The sequence below is a fragment of the Triticum aestivum genome, chromosome 5D (assembly GCF_018294505.1).
Source record: "Triticum aestivum cultivar Chinese Spring chromosome 5D, IWGSC CS RefSeq v2.1, whole genome shotgun sequence".
Taxonomy (NCBI): Eukaryota; Viridiplantae; Streptophyta; class Magnoliopsida; order Poales; family Poaceae; genus Triticum; species Triticum aestivum.
This window is the reverse complement of record NC_057808.1, coordinates 289,094,035-289,101,206: the sequence shown is the minus strand read 5'-3', so window position 1 is coordinate 289,101,206 and position 7,172 is coordinate 289,094,035.

The window sequence follows — 7,172 nt, the reverse complement described above, 5'->3', positions numbered from 1 at the left end:
CCTATTGCAGGAGCAGATGCATACGTTATGAACGTTTGGCTAGCTCAATATGATGACTACTTTATAGTTTAGTGCACCATGCTTAATGGCTTAGAATCGGGACTTCAAAGACGTTTTGAACGTCATGGACCATATGAGATGTTCCAGGAGTTGTAGTTAATATTTCAAGCAAATACCCGAGTTGAGAGATATGAAATCTCCAACAAGTTCTATAACAAAAAGATGGAGGAGAATCGCTCAACTAGTGAGCATGTTCTCAGATTGTCTGGGTACTACAATCGCTTGAATCAAGTGGGAGTTTATCTTCCAGATAAAATAGTGATTGACAGAATTCTCTAGTCACCATCACCAAGTTAGTAGAACTTCGTGATGAACTATGGTATGCAAGGGATGAAGAAAGTAATTCCCGAGCTCTTCGTGATGCTGAAATCGACGAAGGTAGAAATCAAGAAAAACATCAAGTGTTGATGGTTGACGAGACCACTTCAAGTGTTGATGGTTGACGAGACCGCTAGTTTCATGAAAAGGGCAAAAGGAAAAAAGGGGAACTTTAAAAAGAACGGCAAGCAAGTTGCTGCTCAAGTGAAGAAGCCTAAGTCTGGTCCTAAGCCTGAGACTAAGTGCTTCTACTGCAAAGGGACTGGTCACTGGAAGCGGAACTACCCTAACTATTTGGTGGATAAGAAGGATGGCAAAGTGAACAAAGGTATATTTGATATACAGATTATTGATGTGTACTTTACTAGTGTTTATAGCAATCCCTCGGTAATTGATACTGGTTCAGTTGCTAAGAGTAGTAACTCGAAACGGGAGTTGCAGAATAAACAGAGACTAGTAAAAGTGAACAAAGGTATATTTGATATACAGATTATTGATGTGTACTTTACTAGTGTTTATAGAAACCCCTCGGTAATTGATACTGGTTCAGTTGCTAAAGAGTAGTAACTCGAACGGGAGTTGCAGAATAAACAGAGACTAGTAAAAGGCGAGGTGACGATGTGTGTTGGAAGTAGTTCCAAGATTGATATGATCATCATCGCACACTCCCTGTACTTTCGGGATTAGTGTTGAAACTAAATAAGTGTTATTTGGTGTTTGCGTTGAGCATGAATATGATCTGATCATGTTTATTGCAATACAGTTATTCATTTAAGTTAGAGAACAATTGTTGTTCTGTTTACATGAATAAAACCTTTATGGTCATACACACCAACGAAAATGGTTTGTTGGATCTCGATCGTAGTGATACACATATTCATAATATTGAAGCCAAAAGATGCAAAGTTAATAATGATAGTGCAACTTATTTGTGGTACTGCCGTTTAGGTCATATTGGTGTAAAGCGCATGAAGAAACTCCATACTGATGGGATTTTGGAATCACTTGATTATGAATCACTTGATGCTTGCGAACCGTGCCTCATGGGCAAGATGACTAAAACGCCGTTCCCCGGAACTATGGAGAGAGCAACAGATTTGTTGGAAATCATACATACAGATGTATGTGGTCCGATGAATATTGAGGCTCGTAGCAGGTATCATTATTTTCTGACCTTCACAGATGATTTGAGCAGATATGGGTATATCTACTTGATGAAACACAAAGTCTGAAACATTTGAAAAGTTCAAAGAATTTCAGAGTGAAGTGGAGAATCATCGTAACAAGAAAATAAAAGTTTCTACGATATGATCGCAGAGGTAAAATATTGAGTTACGAGTTTGGCCTTTAGTTAAAACAATGTGAAATAGTTTCACTACTCACGCCACCTGGAACACCACAGTGTAATGGTGTGTCTGAACGTCATAACCGTAGTTTATTGGATATAGTGCAATCTATGATGTCTCTTACCAATTTACCACTATCGTTTTGGGTTATGCATTAGAGACAGCTACATTCACGTTAAATAGGGCACCATCAAAATCCGTTGAGACGACGCCTTATGAACTGTGGTTTGGCAAGAAACCAAAGTTGTCGTTTCTTAAAATTTTGGGGTTGCGATGCTTATGTGAAAAAATTTCATCCTGATAAGCTCAAACCCAAATCGGAGAAATGTGTCTTCATAGGATACCCAAAGGAGACAGTTGGGTACACCTTCTATCACAGATCCGAAGGCAAGACATTCGTTGCTAAGTATGGATCCTTTCTAGAGAAGGAGTTTCTCTCGAAAGATGTGAGTGGGAGGAAAGTAGAACTTGATGAGGTAACTGTACCTGCTCCCTTATTGGATCACAGAAATTTGTTCCTGTGACTTCTACACCAATTAGTGAGGAAGTTAATGATGATGATCATGTAACTTCAGATCAAGTTACTACCAAACCTCGTAGGTAAACCAGAGGAAGATCCGCACCAGAGTGGTACGGTAATCCTGTTCTGGAGGTTATGTTACTAGACCATGACGAACCTACGAACTATGAAGAAGCGATGGTGAGCCCAGATTCCGCAAAATGGCTTGAGGCCATGAAATCTGAGATGAGATCCATGTATGAGAACAAAGTGTGGACTTTGGTTGACTTGCCCGATGATCGGCAAGCAATTGAGAATAAATGGATTGTCAAGAGGAAGACGGACGGTGATAGTAGTATCACTATCTAAAAAGCTAGAATTGTCGCAAAAAGGTTTTCGAGAAGTTCAAGATGTTGACTACGATGAGAGTTTCTCACTCGTATCTATGCTTAAGTCTGTCTGAATCATGTTAGCAATTGCCGCATTTTATGAAATCTGGCAAAGGGATAAACAAAACTGCATTCCTTGATGGATTTATTAAAGAAGAGTTGTATATGATACAACCAGAAGATTTTGTCAATCCTAAAGGTGCTAACAAAATATGCAAGCTCCAGCGATCCATCAATGGACTGGTGCAAGCATCTCGGATTTGGAATATACGCTTTGATAAGTTGATCAAAGTATATAGTTGTATACAGACTTGCGGTGAAGCCTGTATTTACAAGACAGTGAGTGGGAGCACTACAGCATTTCTGATAAGTATATGTGAATGACATATTGTTGATCGGAAATAATGTAGAATTATTCTGCAAAGCATAAAGGAGTGTTTGAAAGGAGTTTTTCAAAGATAGACCTCGGTGAAGCTGCTTACATATTGAGCATCAAGATCTATAGAGATAGATGAAGACGCTTGATAAGTTTTTCAATGAGTACATACCTTAACAAGATTTTGAAGTAGTTCAAAATAGAACAGTCAAAGAAAAGAGTTCTTGCCTGTGTTACAAGGTGTGAAATTGAGTAAAGACTCAAAGCCCGACCACGGCAAAAGATAGAAAGAGAATGAAAGTCATTCCCTATGCCTTGGCCATAGGTTCTATAAAGTATGCCATGCTGTGTACCAGATCTATTGTATACCCTACACTGATTTTGGCAAGGGAGTACAATAGTGATCTAGGAGTAGATCACTGGACAGCGGTCAAAATTATCCTTACTGGAATAAGGATATGTTTCTTGATTATGGAAGTGACAAAAGGCTCGTCGTAAAAGGTTACGTCGATGCAAGTTTTGACACTAATCTAGATGACTCTAAGTCTCGGTCTAGATACATATTGAAAGTGGGAGCAATTAGCTAGAGTAGCTCCATGCAGAGCATTGTAAACATAGAAATTTGCAAAATACTTACGGATCTGAATGTGACAGACCCGTTGACTAAAATTATCTCACAAGCAAAACATGATCACACCTTAGTACTCCTTGGGTGTTAATCACATAGCGATGTGAACTAGATTACTGACTCTAGTAAACCCTTTGGGTGATGGTCACATGACGATGTGAACCATGGGTGTTAATCACATGGTGATGTGAACTATTCATGTTAAATCACATGGCGATGTGAACTAGATTATTGACTCTAGTGCAAGTGGGAGACTGAAGGAAATATGCCCTAGAGGCAATAATAAAGTTATTATTTATTTCCTTATATCATGATAAATGTTTATTATTCATGCTAGAATTGTATTAACCGGAAACATAATACATGTGTGAATACATAGACAAACAGAGTGTCACTAGTATGCCTCTACTTGACTAGCTCGTTAATCAAAGATGGTTATGTTTCCTAGCCATAGACATAAGTTGTCATTTGATTAACGAGATCACCTTATTAGGAGAATGACGTGATTGACTTGACCCATTCCGTTAGCTTAGCACCCGATCGTTTAGTATGTTGCTATTGCTTTCTTCATGACTTATACATCTTCCTCTGACTATGAGATTATGCAACTCCCGTTTACCGAAGGAACACTTTGTGTGCTACCAAACGTCACAACGTAAATGGGTGATTATAAAGGTGCTCTACAGGTGTCTCCAAAGGTACTTGTTGGGTTGGCGTATTTCGAGATTAGGATTTGTCACTCCGATTGTCGGAGAGGTATCTCTGGGCCCACTCGGTAATGCACATCACTATAAGCCTTGCAAGCATTGTGAGTAATAAGTTAGTTGCAGGATGATGTGTTACGGAACGAGTAAAGAGACTTGCCGGTAACGAGATTGAACTAGGTATCGAGATACCGACGATCGAATCTCGGGCAAGTAACATACCGATGACAAAGGGAACAACGTATGTTGTTATGCGGTTTAACCGATAAAGATCTTCGTACAATATGTGGGAGCCAATATGAGCATCCAGGTTCCGCTATTGGTTATTGACCGGAGACGTGTCTCGGTCATGTCTACATTGTTCTCCAACCCGTAGGGTCCGCACGCTTAAAGTTCGATGACGGTTATATTATGAGTTTGTGTGTTTTGATGTACCGAAGGTAGTTCGGAGTCCCGGATGAGATCGGGGACATGACGAGGAGTCTCGAAATGGTCGAGACGTAAAGATCGATATATTGGACGACTATATTCGGACATCGGAAAGGTTCCGAGTGATTCGGGTATTTTTCGGAGTACCGGAGAGTTACGGGAATTCGTATTGGGCCTTAATGGGCCATACGGGAAAGGAGAGAAAAGGCCTCAAAAGGTGGCCGCATCCCTCCCCATGGTCTGGTCCGAATTGGACTAGGGAAGGGGGGCGCCCCCTTCCTTCCTTCTCTTTTTCCCTTCCTCTTTTCCTATTCCATATGGGAAGTGGAATCCTACTAGGACTAGGGAGTCCTAGTAGGACTCCACACTTGGTGCGCCCCCTCCTAGGGCCGGCCTCCTCCTCCCTTGCTCCTTTATATACGGGGGCAGGGGGCACCCCAGAGCCACAACAATTGATCCTTGAGATCTTTTAGCCGTGTGCGGTGCCCCCTTCCACCAAATTACACCTCGATAATATCATTGCGGAGCTTAGGCGAAGCCCTGCGTCGGTAGAACATCATCATCACCACGCCGTCGTGCTGACGAAACTCTCCCTCAACACTCGGCTGGATCGGAGTTCGAGGGACGTCATCGAGCTGAACGTGTGTAGAACTCGGAGGTGCCGTGCGTTCGGTACTTGATCGGTCGGATCGTGAAGACGTACAACTACATCAACCGCGTTGTGATAACGCTTCCGCTGTCGGTCTACGAGGGTACGTGGACAACACTCTCCCCTCTCGTTGCTATGCATCACCATGATCTTGCGTGTGCGTAGGATTTTTTTTGAAATTACTACGTTCCCCAACAGTTGGTCCTTCACAAGAACTCCGCACTGACGAACGAACTTGTTCACAATGTTCTTAGGCGTGAGGGGTTCGCCACTAGCTTTGGTGGAATCGATGTTGTACTTTACACCCTCCTTCAACTTTTTGCCCAGGCCGCGCTTTGTCCTGCTGTCTGTAGAAGCAGATTTGCTCAATCCGGAGGGCTAAAAGAAGAAAGATCGATTCGTTAATATATCTTCAAATAAAAAACATGTGATGATCACTAGATGCCTGCTTATATAAATATACCTTGCCGGTAGTCTTTGTTATTTCAAGATCAACATTGTATTCGTCATCATAATCATTGTCTGCGTCATCATAATCATAATCATAGTTCATGACTTCATCAGCTCGGTCGTCGAGATCGAATATCTTATCATCACCCTCCCCGGTATTGTTCAGATATTGGGAGCCGTCATCTGCTTCATTCAGATCATCTGGCCTGTTAGGGCTGCGTATGATCTCGAACAGGGCCTCTTCTCCCTCTCTGCCAGTATTGTCCGCCATAGCTTTTATTTAACTAATACATAATAAATATAAAACAATTTAGTATTCAAATTACAATGCATGGATGCAATCAATAAGGAAAAACTGAATCATATAGTACATAATATGCATCGTCTCGAATAATATATAATCTCGAATACATAGTCTCAAATAATATATAATCTCGAATACATCACTGGCTAGGTAGCTAATAAAGATCAAATACTATAGAAGAATCTAGGCCACTAGCGGTTCCTGGGGTGCGGGCGGTGGACACCCAAAGACAAGGAACCATCACATGATCATATCTCCGGCCATCTGCCCAAAGAACCTGCCAGGTATTGGAGAACGTGACGTCCATAGCAGCCATGTAGCGATGGACGTGCTCGTCCTCCTCCCTGACACGACGACGCACCACCTCCGGCGGGGCCGGCCCCCTCTGCACCGAATGTGGCCCACGCGAACGCCACCAAAGGAGATCAGGGTCGACAACGGGACCCGAGGCCGGGTTCCTCACCAAGCGGCGCGCCCCTCCAGGTAGCACCTCCCAGTGCCAGCCCGGCGGAGCCCAGTCCTGGACATGGGTCAGCCGGATGTCGTGGCGAACGGGTCGACGGCGAGGATGCGGGCCGGGCATCGTCGAGAACAAATACTATATGCCCGCAAAAAGTAACATTTTTTAAATGATTGGATTGTGATAACTAAAATTCTATATACAAATTCTAACAATTTGACATTAATCTAATTCATCTAGCTAAAACTAACTCTAAAATTTCTAACATTTCTATATATATAACTAAAAAACAGAAAAATTGCTAACATTTCTATAAATATTTCTATAACTAAAAAACAGAAAAATTTATAAAATTTCTATATAACTAACATTTCTTATATTTCTATAACTAAAAAACAGAAAAATTGCTAACATTTCTATAACAATGTGTGTGTGTGTGTGTGTGGACATGGCGGCCGGGGCAGGAGCTCATCGGCGAGGCACGGTGACGGGGGGCGGCGACGGGGATGGAGACGGGCAGTGACGACGGGGATGGGGACAGGGCGGCGACGACGGGGACG